The 22,957-nt window shown below is 63.3% G+C and overlaps 1 long non-coding RNA gene across 3 annotated transcripts in view; it reads left to right on the top strand.

The window, feature by feature from the left end:
- The window catches only part of LOC106507343, an 87,722-nt gene extending 65,562 nt beyond the window's left edge, over window positions 1–22,160 (top strand). Inside the window, exons 3-4 of one of the 3 annotated variants that reach the window (XR_002342189.1) lie at window positions 10,034–10,475; window positions 21,541–22,160. This is a non-coding gene — a long non-coding RNA (uncharacterized LOC106507343). Of the gene's footprint in view, window positions 1–10,033; window positions 10,476–12,981; window positions 14,268–21,540 lie in introns of those variants that run through there. The other 2 variants (XR_002342191.1, XR_002342190.1) reach the window with 2 other exon arrangements.

The following is a 22,957-nucleotide window of genomic DNA, read 5'->3' as shown; positions in this document are numbered from 1 at the left end:
GTTACTGTCCCCCACATCAGTCCTTTCCAGTGAGCATCTCAGTCTGTGTTCCTGCAGGAGTCCCATCAGAGGGCATCATTTGTACCCCATTTCCCACTCGAGCAAGCAAGGCTCAGAGAGGGTAAGTGGCTTGCCCAGGATCACACAGTGAGGCTGGGATCCAAGCCCTGGTTCCCGCTTCTGGTCCAGTGCTTCCCGTGTACCATTCACAAGTTACTCTCTTTGCCCTTTAAGGGCAAGGAGCTTCAGTGTGCGAACCCAAGTCCCATGACCACGATTCAGGAAGGCTGGTGAATGTGGTACGTCCTGACGGGCTGGGCAACGCTGGGCAGGAGATTAAATAGGGAGGCTGTTCTGGAAGCTCTGGGCCCAGCGTGGTGAGAGCTGGTGGGTGGGCTGTGGCCTTCGGAGGAGAATCGACCAAGCTGGGTCACGTATGCCTTCACCTCTGTCGTCTCCCACCTGGAACCAGAGCGCAGGGGTTGGGGGTTGGGCTGGCTCCCCTCCAGGGTCCAGAGCAGGTGGGGACGACTGGGTCCTGGGCCACCCCCTGACTCCCCTGGGCCCCTGCTCTGGTCTCTTGGCCTCCCCTAAGCCCCCACCCATCCTCTTAGAGAGAGTGTTTTAAAAATGCCAGCCAGACAGCATCGTTCAGCGCCCCCTTAATCCTCCTTCAAGGCCCCCAAGACTCCTGGAACAAGACCCCCCACCTGGGTCCACCTCCCGCCTCAGCTCCACGATCTCCCATCTCTCCTCCCACTCAGGGACCTTGCACTTGCTGTTCCACCCACCAGGGGTGCTTTTCCCGCCCCTGCCTCTGCCCCTCCTTCAAGCACTGGGGAGCCCCAACCCCAGTCCCCTTGCCTCGTAGAGCCCTCATGGTGTGCGCCCCTCCCTCCACGTGCCCTAAGGAAGTCAGTGGCGTGGCCATAGGTTGGTTTGTCCCAGCAGCGCCTAGAGTCTGGCGCAGGGACCAGGCTTAGAGGATGTGAGCAAGTGACCCGTGCTGGGCAGCAGGTGGCTCATCACTCACAGCAGCAGACGTCAGGCGAGGACTTTGCCTTTGGGCTGCCTCCCCCATGGGGCCCAGGGCTCCGGCCCACGCACGGTCCTCTGCAGCCAGGCGCTCCCTCCACTGATGATCAAGCCTGGAGGGAGACCTGGCTCCACTCCAGGCTGCTTGGTCCCTCTGGCCTCAGTTTCCCTGTCTGTACAGTGGGCGTATTTTTGGTCCTGCCCTTGCAGAGCCGTGCAGAGTCAGATGTGCAAATGTGCACCTGCTCCGTAACCTCCGAGGGGCTGTGCCTGTGGGCCGTACCGCGGATGCCCTGAGCCCTCTGCATCCAGGTGAGGCTGCCAGGTTGCCCAGGGGTGAGGAAGGGCCGGGGGTCGGACACAGGGTGCAGGCCCCTCCTGCCACCCACGGTCGGTGTGCACGGGGCGGCTGGCCCAGGGGCTGGCGCGTGGCTGCAGGGCGCACAGCTGTTTGCTGGGCCTTGTCATGAACCAAACACAGTAACTGTTTAACGATTGAACCACACTAATGAATATTGGGCCAGATATTTTCGAGGCCTGTTCCGACTGATTACTTGGAGAGCTGAGTAGTCTCCCAATTACCCAGGCAATTAGGCGACTAATTAAACACTTACCCTTCGCTTCATAAACAGGCGCAGGCGGGCGGGAGCCAGAGCTGGCTCGGGCCCTGCGCAATGCGGGTTGTCAGAGCCCCAAGTGGCACCCCTGTGTTTCGGCCCCCCGTGGGCAGGCCAGGCAGCGGGCAGACGAGCAGGGACTGGGGTCTGTCTGGATTGCTTCTCAGCCCGTGTCAGTGAAGCCCTGCTCCAGGAAGCCCTCCAGCCTGGCCGGGGCCAGAGGACCTCTGCTTGCTGGCCACGGTGTCCCCCGTCCGGCCCCTGGCCCCGCCCCCGTCCACGTGCCTCTCATCTCCCCAGGCTCGCTCTCTGCTGCTCCGCAAAGGCTGTTTTGATCGGCTCGGAGGAGCGAAGCTAACAGGCCCCCCAGCCTCTGGCTCCTACTCACAGCGCCCAGCCAGGGTGTTTTCCTGGAAAATCTATGCAACCACATCAGCTCCAGTGGTTTTAAACCACGGCCGCAAATTGAAACGTGGCCCCCCTTGTCTGACTCTTCCTCGTGGAGGGGTCTGGCCTGCTCATCTTGGCATCCACCCAGGTGGGGGATGTTGAGGAGGAAGGGGTGATGGCCTGGTGTCTGTGTCCCTGAGACCCGAAGGCTTGCTAGGCGCTGCCGGGAGGCTTTGGGCAGGGGTGGCTGGCATGGGCAGTCAGCCACCTGTAAGTCCAGGGATTATCCCAGATAACCCGGTGCGCTGGATCTCATCAGTTAAAGGCTTGAGAAGGGAGTTCCCGTCGTGGCACAGTGGTTAACGAATCCGACTAGGAACCATGAGGTTGCGGGTTCGGTCCCTGCCTTTGCTCAGTGGGTTAATGATCTGGCGTTGCCGTGAGCTGTGGTGTAGGTTGCAGACGCAGCTCGGATCCCGCGTTGCTGTGGCTCTGGCATAGGCCAGTGGCTACAGCTCCGTTTCAACCCCTAGCCTGGGAACCTCCATATGCCACGGGAGCGGCCCAAGAAATAGCAACAACAACAAAAGACAAAAAGACAAAAAGACAAAAAAAAAAAAAGGCTTGAGAGCAGACCTGAGGTTTCCTGAGGAAGAAATTTCTCCCATGGATGGCAGCTTCATCCCAGGCCTGAGAGGCCTGCCCTGCGGGTCAAGGGCTTGCCTGCCAGCCCCCGCCTCGTATCAGCTGATTCCTTGCACTATCCACCCACCCGTCTATCCACCAATCCATCCATCCACCCATCTCTCCATCCACCCATCCGTCCACCCAACCATCCATCCATCCACCCATCTGTCCATCCATCCACCCATCTGTCCATCCATCCATCCATCCATCCATCCACCCATCCACCCACCCACCCATCCGTCCACCCATCCATCCATCCATCCATCTGTTCATCCATCCATCCACCCAACCATCCATCCATCCATCTACCCACCCACCCATCTGTCCATCCATCCATCCATCCACCCATCTGTCCATCCATCCATCCACCCATCTGTCCATCTGTCCATCCATCCATCCATCCATCCATCCACCCACCCATCCATCCAGTCTATCTAGCCTCTAACTGTCCATCCATCCATCATCTAATCTCTCCCTCATCTACCAACCTATATAGTATACAGATTAACCTACCTTTTCTCTGCTGGGCCCTGATGGATACAGAGACCTCTGTTGTCTCTTGACATAGCAGGTATTTATGGAGCACCTACTGATGCCGTGCTCGGGATCCATGCTAAGGACCAGAGCCTACCGTCCAGGGGGAAGAGTAGGGAGGTGGAGACAGACATTTGCTAAACAACGTTGCTTGAATGTCAGGCAGAGCTGCAGACTGGCCCTGCGCTCCAAAGGGGGTGCCTGGGAGCCTGGAGAGAGGCTGATGGAAGGGACAGGTCTGGGCAGAGAGGTCAGAGGGGGCTTCCCTGAGGCAGTGACCCCAGGTGGAGCCCCAGAGAAGAGGGTGTGTGAACTAAGAGACGAGACAGGGTTCGTCATTGTGCAAAGTCCCTGTGGCGGGAGGCGGGGAGGACAAGCTAGCCAGGACAGTGAGGGGACACTCACACACCAGCCGGGGCAAAGGTCAGGGGTCAGACCTCACCCCACGGGCCTTAAGGGGCCGCCGATACCTCACGTGAGCGGGTATCCTCCCCAAGGATGGCCTCCACCGTGTCTCCCATCCTGCAGGCTTGTCTGGAAGTTTCCTCTCCCCTGGCAAGAGAAGGGGTCGCTTTCCCTGCCCTGGCAGGTGGGGCAGGCTTGGGGCCTCGCTCCCAGTGAGCAGAGTGAGGCGGAAGAGAAGCTTGTGTTGTCCAGCTCAGGTGGCAAAGGGCTGCGGCTTCTGCTCCCTCGCTCTCCGGCCCTGGATCCCGGTCCTCGTGCTGTGAGGAGGCCCAGGCCCCGGGGAGGGCACCCGTGCTCGCGGCCTGACTGTGACACGCGGCCGCAGGTGGTTCCAGCTGACACGACCCAGGCAGAATTCAGGTTGACTTGTAAGCCAAACAGGTGTGGTTCTTGAGCTGCTGAGTCTTGGTGTGGTTTGTGGCAGAGCTTAGAAAACAGAACCTTTTGGGTGCAAGGGCACCAGGCGTCTCGGGGACCCTCACGCTTCCAACAGGAGGTAAGTTACAGGCTTCCCCTAACGCACATGGCCAGCAGGGCTGCATCTTGGACTCGAACCCAGGCCCGCCTGTCCAGCCTCCAAGCTGGATGCCTCCCGCTGCACAAGGCCACATGGCCGGGGGGGTGGGGGCAGTGACCTTCACCTCTGGGACAGACAGAGCGGGTGCTCAGGAACCCGCCTTAGACCCAGGGAGGGGCGGCCGCTAAGTGCCCTGGACTGGGGGCGGCACCTGCCACAGGCCAGAAGGACGGCTCCACCGCCAGGCCTCTCTGGGCCAGGCTCTCACCCTGTGGCCTCGGGATGACTTGGGATGCCCCCCGCCCTGCACGCCTGAATCCCAGCACCATCTGGAAAAACCAGGCAGTGTTTGGGGGGGCACACTCCCCACCCCCAGCCTCCTCTCCCTGATGCACAATCTGGAGGCTGAGGGCCCTGGGGAGCTGAGTCCTTGAGACCCCCGGGGGCCACGGTGGAGGTGCGGAGAGGCAGGACTGGGAGCAGCACCCCAGGGGCCCGAGGGGAATGAAGCCCCACAAGTGGGGGACCTAGAGCAGCAGAAACGTACCGTCTCCTGGCTCTGTGGCCGGAAGTCAGATCAAGGTGCAGGCGGGCTGCGCTCTCCCCAAAGGCTGAGGGCGGCGGCTTCCTGCCTCTGCCGCTTCTGGGCATGGCCGGTGGGCCTGGGCCTGTGGCTGCAGCCCTCCGTCTCTGCCAGCCCCGTTACAGGCCTGTCCTGGGTGCCTGGGCCCCAGTCCCCTTGCGACGGGGACTCCAGCTGTTGGACCGGGGCCCTCCCCCCTCTGCTGTGACGTCATCGTACCTCGTCACACCTACAGCCTGTTTCCGAGTAAGGCCGCGGTCACAGCTGCCAGGATTAGGAATCGGATATGTTTGGGGGTGGGGGAGTTACAATCCAGCTCCCACCAGCCACCACTGCACTGGGCACCCCGGGCCAGGGCTTGCCCTCCCCCACCCTTGCCTCCCCACCTACGAGGCTGAGGAGGGTGGGCCCTGACCCCTGTCTTGAGTGTGCCAGGCCCCTTGAGCCCAGCCCTGACCTCATGCTCGGCCTGGGGTCCCTGACCAGCCTCCCCTATCGCCAGACATCCATCACCTGGATCCAGATGGCCTCTCCTGGGTGCCCGCCAGACGTGCCACCCGAGTGGCTGCAGATCCAGCTTGGAAAACTCTACCAGGCCCGCACCTCCTGGAGGCTGAGCCAGGCTCGGGGTGGTAGTGAGGCCTCTGAGGAGTCAGGGAACAGAGGGCTGGTGGAGCGGGGACTTGCTGCTGCCACCTCCTCCCGGAAGAACGCCTGGCCTTTCTCCCTGATGCCCTGAGCCTTCCACCCCCTTCCCACCTCCATTCTGCCTACAGGAGACGGCTCTGGCTGTCTTGTCTTGGCATCTTGTCCTGGCGTCACGGCCTCCAGCACAGCCCTCGGCCCCGGTCCTCAGCTCTCCTGCCTCTGGGCCAGGCAGCCTGCCCGGGGGCCTCCGTGAGCTGCCACAGAGCCCAGGAGAGGCGCTCCCATCTGGCGCCAGGCCTGTAGGTGCTGAGCCCAGCGGGAGGGCGAGCGGGAGGGAGGAGAGGCCCCTGGTGTGGAGGGGGCACGCGGACGGATGGAGGGACCAGAGCCGTGGGTGGCCGAGGTGGTGGCGGGGGCAGCACGGGCTGTTCTGAGAGCTGGGTCTTGCGTCACCGCTGTAGCGCAGGCTTGGTCCCTGGCCCGGAAACTTCCACGAGCTGCAGGAACGGCCCAAAAAGAAAAGAAAATGTTCGAATTGCCCTCACCTAAAGGGGTCCTCGTCGGTCGGGGAGGTGGTCCTGAAGGGGCTTAGCGGGGCCCGGCTCTGGGCCCTCGGGGGCGCGAGTGGCCGTGTCACTCCCGTGGCGGACGGGGCCCTGCCATCCTGGAAGCCGAGCTCCAGGATGCAAGAGAGACGGGGGTGCCTGGCCCAGGGTGGGCCTGGCTCCTGGAACAGCCACCCCTGACCAGGGGGGCGGCTTGGCCTCGTCTCCGGGCTTCATCTTCCCGCCCCTCGGGGACCGGGGAGCATCTGGGGGGGGCTCCGCTCAGGGCCGGGCAGCAGACACCGTGGGAGGGGCCCCCATCCACGTGCTGGGGGCTGGCGAGGACTCCAGGCCAGACAAAGGCCCTGTGTCGGCCCAGCTGCGCGGGGCGGTATTTACGGCGGCCGGGAGTTTAAGAAAACAGGGGCCTTCCGTCCACGGGCGAGCGCGGCCGGCGGGGGAAGCCCGGAGCTAATTAAATCTGCGCGGCCGGGGCCACAGAGGCCGATTGTGCAGCGAGAGGATGTTAACGCGCATTTTAAATATTTAGTGTAACCGAGGTAGGTTATGAAAACAGACATTCCCCCTTTCAACACTCCGCGCGTCAGATTTAGGGCTTGTCTGGCCGCTGAGTGATTTCGCAGCAGTCGGCGAGGCCGGGAGCCCATCCATCACGCCCCACGAGAGGCCGGCGATGGTGAAAGATTAGCAGCTGATGGATGGGCCGGCGGCCGAGGGTGGGTGGGGCGGCCGCACACCTGTCCGGGCTGGTGGGCAGCGGGCCGGCCTGCTCTGGGCCGCACACGTCTGGGAATCGGGCCGCCCAGGGACGGCAGCACGACCCCAAGGCCACCCCCACCCCCGGGTCCGCACAGCCAGGCTGGGGGACCAGCGCCCGGCTCCCCCCAGGCCTCCGTTTTCTCATCCAGAATATGGGAGCCGAGGAGCCAGCAGGGACTTTGATGGAAGTAAAACAAGGCGGGGGGCGTTTGCTGGGTCCACGGAGGGGGCGTTTCAAGCTGCCAAGGGAGGCGGAGCCGGGACGGTGGGCTGTCTGCACGTCGGGAGCGTCCGGGAGGAGGCGCCTTGGCGCACAGTCAGGCTTCAGCAAGTGGCTGCCCCTCCATCCAGAAGCCCTGGGTCACCCAGAGCAAGGGGCACGGAAGACCCGGCCCAGGCGGGCTGGGGGTGCGGGCCACGCATCGGGGACTAAGGGAGCAGGCGTGGTGGGAGCTGGGCTGGAGGCCTCGGAGGGTTCGGTCCTGCCATCCTCCAGGCAGCAGTGTCCACACCTGCGGTGACCCCCCCCCCACCCCCAGACTGGGCTGTGGCTGCCTGATCGGAGGTGCGGCTGGTCTGGGGTGTTGGGGGGCTTGGACGAGGGATCCCCTGTCTGGGCTGGCGATGAGTCTGCTGCAGGGCCCGGCTGGGCCTGCAACTTCAGGTCATCCCTTGGATGGGTCTCTGGGGACCAGGACCCGGCTTCCTGCACACACCTCAGTGCTGTGCTCAGCCCAGCAGACCCGCAGCGAACATTGCTGAGGTCTAGCGTGTCCACTCCCAGAGGCTCCTTCCTGCCTCTAGCTTGCACACCCCCACGGACGGGCAGGTCACTACCTCGCAGACAGCTTTCATCCACCATCCGTCGTTTCAGCATGTTCAGGACAGCTGCCCCAGGGATGCAGGCAGGACCTCATCGTCGTTTGGGAAGGACGCCGGAGCCAGCACCTTCCTTTGCCTGCAGCTTTTGCCCCCGTTTGCCCCGTCCTGGCCCCCCACCCCGTCTTCCTTCCCTGTGTCAAGCAACCTCCGTCCTTTCTCACCGTCCTGTGCCAGGGTCCCCAGTCCCCTCGCCACGTCCCTGCCTCTCCCTGTCCCCCATCCCTGCACTGCCCCCCCACCACAGGAGGGCTCCAGGCTGCCTCTGGGCTTGTGCGGCGGGGCACCAGCACCTCCCCGGTGCCCCGCCAACAGCCCTTCTCCCCGCCGAGGACTTTCTTTGGGTGTTTCCTCCAGAAGCCAGGCAGTCTCGGCCGTAGCCCAGGGGCAGGAGGCAGGAGCTGGGGCCCCGGGCTGCTGCCCGCCTCGAGCTGGGACGGGCACAGCGGCCGGGCTCCCAGACAGACACACGCGAGCCGGTCCTGCCGATCAGGCCCTGAGGCGCCGTCAGACCGGCTTGTTAGCGCAGCGCGGAGGAGCCGGCAGACGGCGCGGCTGGTCGATGGGGGACGCGCCACCCGCCGGCATGGTCGGCCCCCCGCCTTGAGGATCAATGGTCCCCCCACCACGGGGCTGAGGGGAGAGCGGAGGCTCCCCAAGGCTCCAGCCCCGCGGGAGGCCGCCTGCAGCCCCCAGGGAGTCCCAGCAGAGGAGAGGGGACCGCGCCCAGATTTACACGAGCAGAGACAGGCTGGATCACTCCCTCGCTGCCCAGCCTGTCCTCCACGAGGCCAGGGCAGACGTGTGGGCTCAGCCTTGAGTGAGAGCCTCCCCTACGGTCACGGTCACGACAGGGAGCCCGCTGTGGGCAGGAGTGGGCAGGGATGCGGGTGCTCAGGAGCCCAGGAGGCAGGACCCGACTCACTGTGTGTCGTTGGACCAGCCTGCCCGCCTCTCTGGGCCTCCTGCTCTCCAGCTTGGACCCCAGGGGCTTGTGCTCAGCAGGCAGGGCCTCAGACGATGAGCCCTCCAGAGCCACTGGGGATCACAGCTGGGCTTGACACTGGCCAACATCCCCCATGCGGCTGCCACCATCCCACACACGCCACCAGCCATCAGGTCACAGCCCTCCCAGGAGCCACGCGGCGGGAAGACCAACTGACAGGTCTAATGGCCAGTGGTAGGCGGGCATCCAGCAGTGCAGGTGGGCCTGGGGTGCTCTGAGTGCCGTGGGCCAGCTTCTGAACCCCCACGAGCCCCGGGATGTTGGGGGGACCTGGGGCTCATCTCGAGGTGCCTCAGGGCTTCAGGGCTGCTGTGCAGGCTGGACGGGCCCCCCTGCAGGGCTCACTGACCCCCCAAGCCCTCAGCAAGGCCAGCCTTGAGGTCAGGAGAACCGGAGCGTCTAGGGGCCGGGGTGGAGAGTTGTGCCTCGGGGCGCCCTGGAGGCCATCAGCCCACGTGACCCAGGAACAAACGGGGTCGGAGGTGATAAATAGGGCTTGGGGTCACCAGCCCTGGACCAGCCAGGGCGCTGGGCCCTGCCCCCGGCGAACATCCTCTCACCCCACGACCGCAGCGCCCACCCTCAGTGCCCTCAAAGGCCTCGGTGAGGCCGGGCTGCTGGGAGCGGCAGAGCCCGACTGTCCCCCAGGAGGGCTGGGCACGGGGCCGGCGTCTTTAGGGCTGGGATGGAAAGGCGCCCACTGCTCCCCTTCTCAGCACCGCTGCACATGTGCCCGTGTGTCCACATATATAGACACACGCGTGCTCGGACACAAACCAAACTCCTCCCACCCTGAGAATTACCCGGGAGCCACACACGCACACACCCCCAGGCCTGCGTGCAAACAGGCAGCCTTAGACATGTGAACGCAGACGTGGACACCTGTGGGTCCACGCACACCAGCACCTGTGCATGAGCATTCACCCGCTTTGGGGGACCCCCATGCACCCCAGATCCGCAGCCCCCCCCCACAGTGCACGCGCGCACACACACACACACGTCAGATACACATGCATGCCCTGGGGACGGCTCACTGTGCACGACCATGCAGCTGTGCACAAGAACACACGTCTGTGAGCACGTGGCAAGCACCCCCACAGGCACCCACGGGTGGTTCAGACTGGGTGGCACCCAGGTCCCTCTTTGGGACCCCGTGGGTCATCCGTGAGTCGCACCCCGTGACACAGGAGCTGGAGCCGCGCTGGGGGCGGGAGGCCAAGGGCTCAGGCCTGCCACCGGGGCACCCACCGGGCGACCTGCACCCCAGATCCTCCGGCAGCGACCCCTGGTAGCGGTGGCACTCCTGGACCCAAGTCTTGGTTTCTAAGCCCCTCTCTCCACTAACAGGAACTGGAGACTTTGAAGAAATCGTGGATCCGGGGCCGGGCAGGGAAGGACCAGGACTGGCTGAAGGGTCCCGAGCCAGGAGGAAATGGGTGCTCACAGACGCAAAGTCCCGCCCCACAGAAACGTATTAACTGTGGGGAGCGAAGCTTACCTTTGCCGCAGGGAACCCGGGCAGATCTTCCTTCATCAAATGGCCAAATCAGACCAGGCCCCCACGCCCCTGTGGGACCCCTCCAGGACCCAGCGTCCCCTCCGGGACGTCCCCGGATGACCAGCCCCTCCCGCAGCAAACACAGCAAACCACGCGCGGAGCCGCACAAGGGAGCAGCAGGCAGACGCCAGCGACGGCCGTTCTGGAGAACGACCCGTTGTCCCGGCGAGGGTCGAGGTCGTGCCAGGCGAGGACAGGTCACTCCAGGCTGAAGGACATTAAAGGGACGTGGTGAGTGAGGGTGATGTGGAGGCCGAACCGGACAGGGTGGGTGTGTCTGGAATGGGTCCGGGGTGGAGGGAGCCGTGGATCTGCGCGTCTGCACCTGCAGCGTAACGAACGCGCCCGGCCCGCAGCTTCCCCCGTAACCGTTTCTCATCTCTTCCTAGTTGGGGGTCGGGGATTTGGCAGGGCTCAGCCGGCTGGCTCTTTGGTTCCCGTGTCATCACCTGAGGTCACTCCGCAGTTCCCAGCTGCCCAGGACGGGGCTGGGGCTGGTCTGCGGGTGTCTGGGGGGGTGGTGGGCGGGGAACAGCTGGAAGCCTGGGCTCAGATGGGACGGTGGGGCTGAGTGCCCAGCGGTGGCCTCCCCAGGAACCCAGTTTCTCCCCTGGCAGCTCAGGCTCCCAGAGGGAGGGTCCCCAGAGGGAGAGGCCACAGCCTCCAGGGTCCAGATGTCACTTTCCCTGTGTCCTACTGGCCGGGCGAGTCACCAGCCTCGGGGAGGGGGGTTTGACCCGCCTCCCCCGGGACCGGGCTCCATCCTGGCGTTCACGGCGGCGCCGGCCCCGCGTAGTCCCCCACGCGGGCCACCTGCCGTCTGGCCAGTTTAGATCCCTGAAAGCAGGCACGGTAACGTCACCCACAGCAGCAGCGTCCAGAGAATGTAACAGCGCGCACAGGCAATTTAGAATTTTCTAGAAGCCATCGTGGAAAAAAATCAAAAGACGCAGGTGGAGTTACTCTTCATAACGTGTTTTCTTTAGCCCAGCACACCCCAGACGTCGTCGCCACGTGTAGTGAGTGTCAGACTCGCTGCTGAAATACGCTGCCCCCTCTTCCTCCTCCGTCTCTGGCCTCTGCCGGGCCTCTGCGCCCACAGCTCCCAGCCCAGTGGTCGGCACCCCATTTTGGGCAGCGCAGGCCTGAGGGTGCCCGGTGTGCCTGCGATCAGCCCCCAACCCCCACCTCTGCCCGCCCCCGGGGGCCCGCCTGGTGGGTGCCGGGCAGGCGGGCAAGGCTCCGCCAAGGGCGGTGCCGTGTAAAGAGCCGGGTCGCCCTAATCCTTAGGAAAATAGCAGACCCGGCTCAGCGTGTCAGACATGCAAACACCCGCTTAGCATGCGATCGGGAGGAGCCCACCCCCTGCCCCCCGCCTCGAGTGAGGGAGGGGCTCCTCCCAGGGGCATGGGCCCATGTGCACCGAGCGAGGCCAGGCTGTGGGCAGCGGCTGGCGGGGCCCAGCTGATAACCCTCCCGGCAGCACCCAGGGCTCCCCGCGCACCCTGGAGGGAAGGTGAGGCCCTCCACCCCGTTTACAGAGGGGAGAGCTCAGGGCCAGAGAGGGGCCCTTAGCTGCCCGGTGTCACCCGGCCAGTGAGCAGAGACGTTAAGGCAGGAACCCAGGTGCAGCCGAGGACGCGTGATGGGTGAGGGGTGGGCGAGGGGCAGAGACGCCTCAGATAGCCCTCCTGGGTGGGCAGCAGTCCAGCCTGGGCTTCGATCTGGCCGAGGTGGGGGCAGGAGGGGCTCCTGGCCAGCCTCCCCAGGAGCTGCCCCCACCCCCACCACGGGGTCCCCAAGGCAGACCCCAGCCCGGCCGTCAAGTCCAGACCTTTGGACAGGCCTCTGTGCACCAGGGCTGCTCCCAGAGACCCAGCAGGTGGCCTCGGTGGCAGGACGGGGCCACCTGGATGCCCCCCCCAACCCCGGCTCCTCCAGGGGACAAACAGACAGACACACAGGCGACAGGCAGGCTGCCTAGACCTTCTGCCTGTCGTTCCCACAACCTCCTGAGCTCCTGGCTTTTGGTCTTTGCTCCAAAACCAATCAATTTCTCGCCACCACTGCCTAACAGGCTTTCCTGATGTGGCCGGAGCATTCAAAATAACCAGGTGTCCACAGGGGCCACCCCTGCCCGTCCCCGTCCCCGAGTCCTGGCCCAGCGTGCGGCTCCAGCCCCAGGTCAGGCCGCCCCAGCCCACACAGCCCTGAGGACCCCTGGCGGTCGAGGACCTCAGCCCAGCAGTGGGCAGCCCATCCCCTGCCACCCTCCCCTGCAGAGGGAGTGCCAAGGGACACCGGGGCCACCCCCTCCCGAAACAAGCCCCACTCGGCTCTCTGAACGCTCCAGGGTCCTCAAAGGTGGTGGCGCCTTTGGATTTTTTTTATTGTGGTAAAATATACACAACATAAAATTTTTCTTCCCCATTTTTAGGGTACAGTTTAGGGGTATTCAGTGCATTCACGTTGTTGTGCAGCCGTCACCACTGTCCATCTCCAGGACTTCCCATTTTCCCAAACTGAGACTCTGTCCCCACTAAACACTGCGTCCCCCTCTCCTAGCCCCAACCCCTGCCCACTGCTTTCTCTCTCTGAGAACCTGCGCCCTCCAGGCGCCTCATACGAGTGGAATCACACAGCAATTGCCTTCCGTGTCTGGCTCATTCCACTGAGCAGCATGTCCTCAAGGTCCCTCCAGGCTGGCGCAGGTGTCAGAGGTTCCTTCCTTTTTCAGGGCTGAGTGATATTCCACGGTGTGCCCGGACCGCATCTGCTTATCCAGTCACCCATGGATGGACACTGGGGTCATTCCACCCTTTGGCTCCTGTGAGTGGAGCTGCTGTGAAGGTGGTGCATGTGTATCTATTTTGCTTCCAGTTCTCTTGGGTGTAAACCCAGAAGTGGGATTACTGGATCCTCTGGCAGTTCTATTTTTAAGTTTGCGGGGGAACCGTCCACACCGTTTTCCAGCACGGTTGTTCCACTTTACGTTCCCACCAGCAGGGCGCAGGGTTCCAGTTCCTCCACGTCCCTGCCAGCCTGTGTGGTTTTCTGGGTGTCTGTCTGTCTGTCTGTCCACCTACCATCTAATAGGCGTGAAGCAGCCCCGTTCGATTTTTGAAATAATGTATTTCTTAGGAAAACGGTTGGGGTGCCGCTGCCTTACCGCGGGTGCACTTACCAGGCTCCCGGCCCGTTTCTTTCCCAGAGAAAGGACCTTTCCCAGCCCTCCTTGTCCAGCAGGGCCACCCAACCACTGCCACTCCGGGCCTTCCTGGGCGCTGCCTCCCCACCAAGTGACAGCAGGTACTCACCGACCACACGATGCCGTGGCCAGGCCACCGGAGGGAAGCCCCCCCATCCCCGGAGGAGAGTCCCACAGGAGGAGGCCCCCGTCCCCGTGGCCCAGAACTCACCTTGGATTCTGCTCAGCTGTTGCAGCAGCTACTGTCTCTGCTGGAGGATCCGGGGCCCAGGCGTCTGAAGGCTGGTGGCGCCCACGGGTGTGCGTGCGTTGCACACGTGCTCGGGACCGCCCGTGCCCCTGCACATAGGAGCCCAGCTCCCAGGCTCAGGACCCGGTGGGGCCAGCGCTGTGGGGAGGTGCCCACCCTGGAGGGCTCGGATGGTCCGAGTGGTGCCCGCCCCCCGCCGCCCCAGCAGCCCGGCTCCCGGAGCCCACGAGGGAGGCCGGGGTGGCGCGGGGTGCGGCCCTGGCCCCGGGAGCGGCTTAGCCTCCATTCCCCGGGTCACTGTGTCAGCCCAGCCGCCGGCCCGTCAGCCAGATGGTCGCTTCAGCAGAGAGAGAAACACCTGACACGCCATCTCAAACTGATTTCACGGCGGCCTCCGGAGAGGCCCTGCGAGCTCCTGACAGTCTGATCTGTTGTGAATAAATATGACAAAATTGCCAATTACGGGAGGGGGGCTTCATTGTCAGGCCGGCCGGGCTGGCCGTGGCTGTGCACTCCGGGGCCGACCCCGGCGGGAGCCCGCCGGCGGACAGAGAGCGCCGGGCCCGGTTGAAGGGGAGCTGGGCCGCAGCCAGACGCCGCACCAGCAGGCACGGGATGAGACGGCGCGGCCGGGGGCCTGCCAGCCTGGGCAGACGGGCCCCACCGCCCTCCCCACACACCCCGGGCTCAGCTCTGGCCCTGCCTGCCCTCTGCTGCCTGCAGGGGCTGCCAAGCAGGTCCTGGGCAGGGTGGCGAGGGCCCCAGGCCGGCCTGGCCTCAGCTCAGCAGCCCTCTGCAGCCCGGCTCCCGGCCAGCCGGCAGCTCCCAGGCCCAGGCCTCCTAACAGCACTCTCCTTCTCCCGGCCGCAGAGGAGGCCCAGAGACAGGCAGAGACCTGCCCCAGTCACCCAGCAGCAGGAGACGAGCAGAATTCAGAAGACTGCCCCCACCCCCGTGGCCCACCCGCCCCACAGGACCACGACGGGCCCCCTCAAGCCCCGGTCACCTCTGCTCACTCTGCTCACTCTGCTCAGCCCACCGCAGCACCTCCGTGATGAGGCAGACAGCCCGCCTGCGTCTGAACCCGGGTCTGCCGTGTGGCCCTGCCAGGGTGGAATGCACACCCGGGATGTGTTGTAATCAGCGAAGTAAGGCCACAGGCGGGGGACCACTGCCTCCTGGCCCCGGGTGACCTCAGGCAGGGAAATCCTGGCTCGGGAGCGAGAGCCTGAGAGGGGAGGCTGAGGCTGTGGTTTGTGCGGGACAGGCGGCCTCACGGATGTCTGCTGTCTTTTAAGGATCGCTGACCCTGGTGGGGGAGGGGGAGCGTCCTCCTGGCCAGCAGGGCCCCCCCGACATGTTAAGCATCCTAAAAGGCAGCAAGTAAAAACCTGACGGATGCACCTGCCCCCCTCCAGGACTCACCGTCCACCTGCAAGAAGGAACGTGGAGGAGGTGCCCCCCCACCCCCAGCTCCAGGCCTCTGCCCGCCTAGGGCTGTCTGTCCCCTCACTGCTGGCCGGACGTCACCCCGCCAGGGAGGGGCCGTATCTGGGCCGCCCCTGCGTGGACGGCTCTGCCCAGCATGTGCCCTCTCCCTCTGCGGGAAGGTGGGTGGACTCTGTGCACAGAGCCCCGTCCGAGCCGCTTACACCCGGCCTCCCTCGGGTCTCAATCCAGCCCAGGCCCTGGAATCGTGTGGACTTAGGTTAAGGTAGCAAGTCTACCCTTTGCTGGCTGAAAGGCCAAACAGGCAGCATGGTACCCACCACCCAAATACCCTACCTGAGACGTAGCACAGCGCCTGTTCCTAGAACCCACCACGTCCCAGGCACCAGCATCACCGTCCTCACAGTGGCCTTTCCTGCCTCTCTCTCCCTAGTCTCTGAGTGCCCTGAGGCCTGGGACAGTTCCTCCTCATTTCCGTGGTTCTGGCACAGCGCAGGGGCCGTATGGGACAGCCCAGACGCTGAGCTCGGGTTGACCTGGCTTTGAACCCCGATGCAGGCCTGGGACGGTGGTGTAAGTTGTCCACTGCACAATACTAGGAGAGCCATTCCCGTGGGGCTCACCCACCACCTACCAGCCACGTGACTCTGGGTTAATTACTTGACGGTGCTGCCGAACGTGGCCTCTGTCCATTGGTGCCGAATAGAAACGGGGCGACAGAGGTTGGGGTGAAGGGAAAAAATAGCTTGTGTAGTTCTGCCAGGTAAAGAGGCCACAGCAGGCCAATGCCTCAAAGATGGTGCCCCCCTCTGGGGAAGAGTTGCAGGGAGTTTATAGTTTAAAAGGAGGAAAGCAAGGTTTCTGCTAAGAATCGGGATTGGGACAAGCATGCATTCTTCTTTCTTTGGGGGAATCTTCGTCATGGAAGCTGGCAACGGGAGCTCGGCCTGATCCTGCTGGGGGTCTTCTGGGTTCTTCCCGAGAATGACAGCACTGGCGAGAAGGGACTTGATCGGAGATTCGAGCGAACGAGGAAAGTTCCTGAAAAGCATCTCGCACTAATCATCTTTAACCCACAGGCAGCTGTGCCCAGGGTGCCTCCTCTTTCGCTCACAGGTGGTGTGTGCAGGTGCCATTGAGCCCGGGAGAAGCACAGGGAAGGACTCTAGGCTGCTCAGCTTTATTCATTTCTGCGAGAAGCGTAAGGAATATCGCGTCTCCCTCTGGTGCATCAGATGCCGCGTCAGTACGGGTGTCCCTCGAGAGGGCACCAGGACCCTGCCCGAAGGCTGTACTGTTGTTGCGTGACGGGTCCTCTGATCACAGCTGTCTGGACCCGCGCCTGGGAGCTCAGGGAAGGCCCATTTCCTAAAGCAAGAAATGGGGGCACAGAGAGGCTTGTGTGCCCAGGAGCCCCACAGGGCACTGCTTGGTTACAGTGTCTCCACGCCTCCACTTCCTCCTCTGAAAAACAAGCTTATTTGCCACAGGGTGTGTCGGAGGCGGACGCGTTGATGCAGGCGACTCCTGCGCAGAGTGTGTGCAGAACCACTGCCCGTCGACGCCTCTCGTCCCCAGCGTGCCCCCTACAGCCCCCGACCTCCTGATTCTCCTTGTAGAGACCCCTCCCTATCAGCCCAGAGCCCCTGCTGGAAGCCACCTGGAGATGGGCAGCTTCCCCGACCCGCCCCGTCCCCAGGGTGCCCGGCCATTCCTTCCGGGCAGCCCCTCACTCCCGCCAAGGGGCTCGTCCACCCCCAGGACCCCGTGGGCGCATGTGCTCGTGTGCTCCGCCTGGACGGCCCTTTATTTGTTTATTTTTTATTTTTTTGCTGTCTTTTTGCCATTTCTAGGGCTGCTCCCGCAGCATATGGAGGTTCTCAGGCTAGGGGTCTAATCAGAGTTGTAGCCACCCGAGCAACAGCCATGTAGGATCTGAGCTGCATCTGCGACCCACACCACAGCTCAGGGCAACGCCAGATCCTTAACCCACGGAGCGAGGCCAGGGATCGAACCCACAACCTCATGGTTCCTAGTCAGATTCGTTAACCACTGTGCCACGACGGGAACTAGATGGCCCTTCTGAGGGCAGGAATGGTGTCTCCGAGCCAAGGACCCCACAGGAGGGGCCCCCCACCAGCCACCCAGATACTGCTCGCGCCCCCACCCCTCCCATCACCACACAGAGCCCTCTCCCGTGTAGGACTTCGGAAAATCCAGAAAAGAGGACACAGACGCGCCCGCAGTCACGACCCGCTGCAGGAACTCTTCGGTGCAGGCGCGGGCACGTCCGGGTTCCATCTCTGACTGCCCAGGGTCACGACTCACGCCCGCTTCTCGGTTTCCCAGTGGATCAAAGTTGTGCTTGACACGCGCTGTCGTCTGTTACGTGTGCAACGGCGTCACGTCCAAAACACGACGGACCCTCCCTAGTGAAAAATGTTCACCACCTGAGCCTTCGCGGGGTCATCATTTGGTCGGCGGAGGGCTTGGAATATTGTGAAAAATGCCCGAGATGTGACACAGAGACACCAAGGGAGCAGATGCTGCGGGGAAAACGGCGCCGACAGTCGTGCCCGACGCAGGTCCCCGCACACCTTTGATGTGCGAAAAACGCGTGATCCGCGCTGCGCCGTCAGGTGTGATGTGCCTGTATTTTAAGTCACTAAAGGGATCCCACACGTTCTACAAAAGTCAGAAAAGAGAACGGAGCAGGAGTTCCCGTCATGGCACAGCAGAAACGAATCTGACTGGGAATCACGAGGACACAGGTTCGATCCCTGGCCTCGCTCCGTGGGTTAAGGATCCAGTGTTGCCATGAGCTGTGGTGTAGGTCACAGACGTGGCTCGGATCCCACGTGGCTGTGGCTGTGGTGTAGGCTGGCGGCTGCAGCTCTTATTAGACCCCTTGTCTGGGAACCTCCAGATGCCGCGGGTGCAGCCCCAAAGAGAGCAGAGCAGTGGCTCTGACTGCCCCACTCGTCTCCTCCCGGGTGTTTTTGTGCTTTTTTTTTTTTATCTCCTCGCTCCTAAGCACACACACTCCTGTGCCCCGCTCTCCGCTCAGCATCACACTGCGGCTGCGGCCGCCTGTCACCCCACCGTCTCCCTAATTACCGCTTTTAAGGGCTGCCTCGTGCTCGGCGAGTCTGAACGATGATTCACGAAACTACTCCCCAATTGTTGGACAGTTCAGTTGCTTCCGCTTGTTTTTTGGTGATTAAAAATAACGTTGCCATGCGCATCTTTGGACCTAACGCTCTCCCCGTATTTTGGGTCATTTCCCTGGAGGAGCTTCCCGGCGCGGCGTCGGGGCGCAGAGGCGCTGAGCGTTCCCACGGTGCTTAGCTCACTGCCACGTTCCTTTCCTGGGCAGGCCCGGCTTCCAGCATCCCTGGCACAGGGGCCCCATGGCTCATTGCACCTTGCGGACTGGGGGCTCGTGGTTTCATGGCCGGTCTGCCCTCGGATGTCAGGGTCCAGCCCCCACATGGGGGCCCAGCAGACACCATCCAATTCACTTCAGCTCTTCCTATGAATCAAATGGGGAGACGGTTGCAGACTCGGGGTTGGGGGAGCTGGGGAGGGGCTGTGACGTTTGTGTCTGGGATGTGCTGGGAGGTGGGGGGGGTCTGTGTGCCCACAGTTCCCGGCTTTGTATCTGCAGCCCCTCCTCCCACAGCAGGGCCACAGCCGGCGGCCCGGTCCCGTCTCCACCTGGACACGGCCCGGGGTCCTGGGCTGCCTTCCCCGGAGGGAGTGCCCTCTTCTGCCTGCAGCCGTAGCCCCTCCCCTGCCCCTTCCTGTGTGTTTAGTTCATGCATGTGTCTTCTCGCTGGCTCGCTTTTCTCCCCATTGCTGTCTGAGCTCCGTGAGGTCAGGGCTTGTCTGTTTTGCTCATTACTCCTCAGTAAACCGGCGCAGTGCCCTGCATTTAAGCTGCTCAAAAAATAGTAAATGGAAGGAAGGAAGGGAGGAGGGAGGGAGGGAGGAGTGAATGAAGGAAACTAGAGCCTATTTAAAAAGCCGGGAGTTCCCGTGGGGGCTCAGCAGAAGCGAATCCCGCTAGGAACCATGAGGACGCGGGTTCGATCCCTGGCCTCCCTCAGGGGGTTAAGGATCCAGCATTGCCCTGAGCTGTGGTGTAGGTCAAAGATATGGCTCGGATCCTGTGTGGCTGTGGCTGTGGTGCAGGCCGGCAGCTACAGCTTCAATTTGACCCCTGGCCTGGGAACCTCCGTATGCCATGGGTGAGGCCCTAAAACGCCAAAAAAAAGTAAAGAAAAATAAAGTCTGAACGGGGATGAGGAAGAGAAGGCAGCCAGGAGGGCCGGAGCCGGGCCGAGGGATGGGGTTTGTCTGCTGCTCTGAAGGAGACGGGATGGGTTGGCCAGGAGCGGTCTCTGATGTTAGAATTTTTAAAACCTTTCTATTGTGAAATAATCTCAGGTGTTTAAACACGCTGCGTTTTGTCTGTCACGTCCCTCGGAGCCGGCCGTGTAAGCCCCCCGCCCTCTAAAAGCCCTGCTCTGTGCTGTTTGTTGTCGTCCTCGGTGTAAACATGCTCGGTGTAAACATACTGTACTCTGCAGCTGGTTCGCAAAATCCCGCCGGCCGGCCTGCGCCGGCCCTGGTGCCGGCGTAGACAGAGTGTAGACAGAACCCCCGATGCAGGTCTTATTCAGGTGCCTCGGGCATCCTGTTGACACGCGTGTCCCCATGTCCTGTCCCAGGACCTCACCGCACGTAGCTGTCACGTTACCACTGACGTCATTCTGGGACAGCGTCCCCGTCTTTTTGGGGACGCTGACATTCTGTCCCAAGCACCAGCTGGCTGTGGTGCCGAACACCCTGATGTGGCTTCGTGGGCTCGGCCTTTGGGGCAGGAACATCCTCGAAGGGATGCTGTGCTTCCCAGGGCCTCGGATTGGGAGAAGCTGGGATGCTTGTCCTGTCCTGGGCGATACTAACTGGACACTGGCTGACACCTGCTGGCCTCCTCCCCCGGGGAGCTGCCCCATGTCTCTTTGTATTTCAACAGTATCTTCAGCCTTAAAAAAGAATGGCGTTCCCATCGTGGTGCAGTGGCTAACGAATCCGACTAGGAACCATGAGGTTGCAGGTTCGATCCCTGGCCTTGCTCCGTGGGTTAAGGATCCAGCGTTTCCGTGAGCTCTGGTGTAGGTCGCAGACACGGCTCAGATCTGGCGTTGCTGTGGCTGTGGCGTAGGCCTACAGTTACAGCTCAGATTAGACCCCTACCCTGGGAACCTCCATATGCTGCAGGAAGTGGCCCTAGAAAAAGGCAAAAAGACCAAAAATAAATAAATAAATAAAATAAATAAACTTAAAAAAAAAGAACAAAAGAATGAAGCTGTGCCAGCTGCTCCAGCCTGGACGGACCTGGAGGCCGTGGTGCCCCGTGATGACCAGACACAGAAGGACAGACACTGTGTGATCCCACGTCCGTGAGGCCCCTGGAGGGTCCGATTCACAGAGACAGAGGAGGGTGGGCGCCAGGGCTGCAGGAGGGGGACAGGGACTCCGTGTTTAATGGGGACGGAGCCTCAGTTTGGGAAGATGGAACGTTCTGGAGTTGACGGTGGTGACAGAGCAATGCGAATGTGCTGGGTGCCCCCGAACTGGACACTTAGAGGTGACTGAGGTGGGCGGTGCTGTGTTTATTTCTGCCAAGGTGCCCAGGATATAACCAGGGTCTCAGGGGAGACCCCTGGCAGAGTGGGCTCCTGTGTGTCATCACCCTTCCACCCGCTCCTCTTGGCTCCGTCGCTGACTCTTCCACGACCTGTTTCCGAGGCCATCTTGAGGTCAACTGCTTCCTTCTCCCCGAGGATGCGCCCCATGACCTCAGCGCAGGAAGCGGAGCAGCCAGGTCCCCCGCGCAGGTGGGCAGCGGGCTCCACGGTCACACCGCCTGCCCGGGCTCCTTCGCCACGGCAGGTGTGGGCTCCAAGGAGGCAGGCCGAGGCTCTGGGCAGGCTGCTGTGGCCTGGCTCGTTTCCAGATGGGCCACCAATGTCCTCCTGCTGCAAAGAGGGGAAGGAGCCCGACGGAAGGGACCTCCGGGTCTCACGCCCATGGGCCCGCTGCCCCCCCACACACCTCATCTCAGGGGCCGCCTGAAGCCTCCGGGCACCTCTGGGCTTGAGACACGGGTGGCCCGTCCATGGTGGCCCAGGCTGGGTTCTCCCACGAGGTCACACGTTTGAGAACCTGAGCCTGGATGTCCCCCAGGGCTCCAGCGCCTTGCCCCGCTCTTGTTCCAGGGCCACCGGCAGCCTGGACAGGGGGTCGGACGGATGGACTGGTGACCCCCCGAGCCTCGGCGCCTCTGCCTGGTTTCTCCAGCCCCGTCTCCTTTCTCGCAGGCCTTCCAAGCGGAGCTGGCAGCCATTCATCACGGCCAGATGACCACTGTCCCAAACCGGGAGCCGGCGACGCAGGTGATGAAAGGCCCATGTGCCCCCCCCCAGGCCACCGAGGGCCCCAGGGCCGAGCATGAAACTCCGCCTGTGACAAGCGTGACAACAATAACACACCTTGTAGTCTCATCTTTGCCGGCTGGGCCCTCGCTCACTGTCCTCCCGCAGCCCCCAGGGGAGGGGGGGACAGTAGGAGGAACTGAGTCCGGGGTGGAGGGAGGGCAGAGGCACTAACGCAGGGAGTTGGTGTCGCAGCCCAAACAGCCGCTCTGGCTCCCACCTGGGCGCCTCATCCCAGGCTGCTGGCCATTCCCTGGTGTGTCCCCCGGGGACCCCCCAGAATCACAGCCTGGAAGCCCTGGGGGGGACTCAGAGATACGGCCCACCGCCCATCATGCAGACAGATGGGAGCTCCAAGCACAGGCCGAGGGCCCCAGCTCCCAGCCCCCAGCCCCCAGCCCAGGCAGGGCCTCGAATTGCAGTGGGGCCACCTGTGCCCGCGGCCCTCTGCTCAGAATATCAGTTGTCAGTGGCGGGCGGGGCGGGCCGGGTCCCCCTGTTTGTTCGTGAGAACTTCCCCCAGCTGGCCTTCTCACCTACCCCGGCGGCCGGCCCCCTGCACCGGACCCCACCCTGCCCAGAAACCGTATCCACCCAGCTCTCAGGGCTGCAGGGGGCGGGCTTGGGGTGGGGAGGGGCCGCACGCCCCAGCAGAGAGGCCCAGGCTGGGGCAGGGGCAGCCTCCTGTGTGACCTTGGCAGGCCCCCGCCCCTCTCTGGACCAAGGTTCCCCGTCCAAGGAATGAGGCTGGGGCCCTGTGCTCTACAGTTCTGTAGTCTGGGTTCCAACCCCAGAGGGACCTCTCCCTCAGCCGAGGCCCCTGCGAGCCCTCCCTTCCCTGAGCCTCAGTCTCCGCATCTGTGAAATGGGTGGGGCATCCTTTCGGGGCCTCAGGGGAGAGGGGACACACAGGAGGCAGTTGAGGGGTCCAATAGGCCCCCGGGGGCCCCCCCGGCCCCCGCCGCCCGCAGCCCTCGCTGGTGCGGTTCTGCCCTGCGTGGCTTTCCCGCCGTGCTCGCGCTGGAGCCCCCACCTCCAGGCCAGCTCTGCGGCGGGCCCGCACAGTGCTCCCCACAGCCCCACCCCACCGTCCGGCTTCTCTGCTGCCAGGCCTCCCACCCACCTGCTGGATGCGGATGAAACTCACAGTATGGTTTACTGGGTGGGGGGCACTAACCTGCTGGAACCGGGGCTTCTCTCGACCAGCCCCCCGGGGGGCTGCCAGTTCGCAGAGTGGCCAGAGGCCAGGGGTCAGGAAGGTGAGGACAGGGCGGGTGCTGGGCCTCCCCAGGGGGTGGCCCGG

Source organism: Sus scrofa, chromosome 3 (assembly GCF_000003025.6).
Source record: "Sus scrofa isolate TJ Tabasco breed Duroc chromosome 3, Sscrofa11.1, whole genome shotgun sequence".
In the NCBI taxonomy this organism is placed as follows: domain Eukaryota; kingdom Metazoa; phylum Chordata; class Mammalia; order Artiodactyla; family Suidae; genus Sus; species Sus scrofa.
This window is presented reverse-complemented; position numbering and strand designations above follow the sequence as displayed.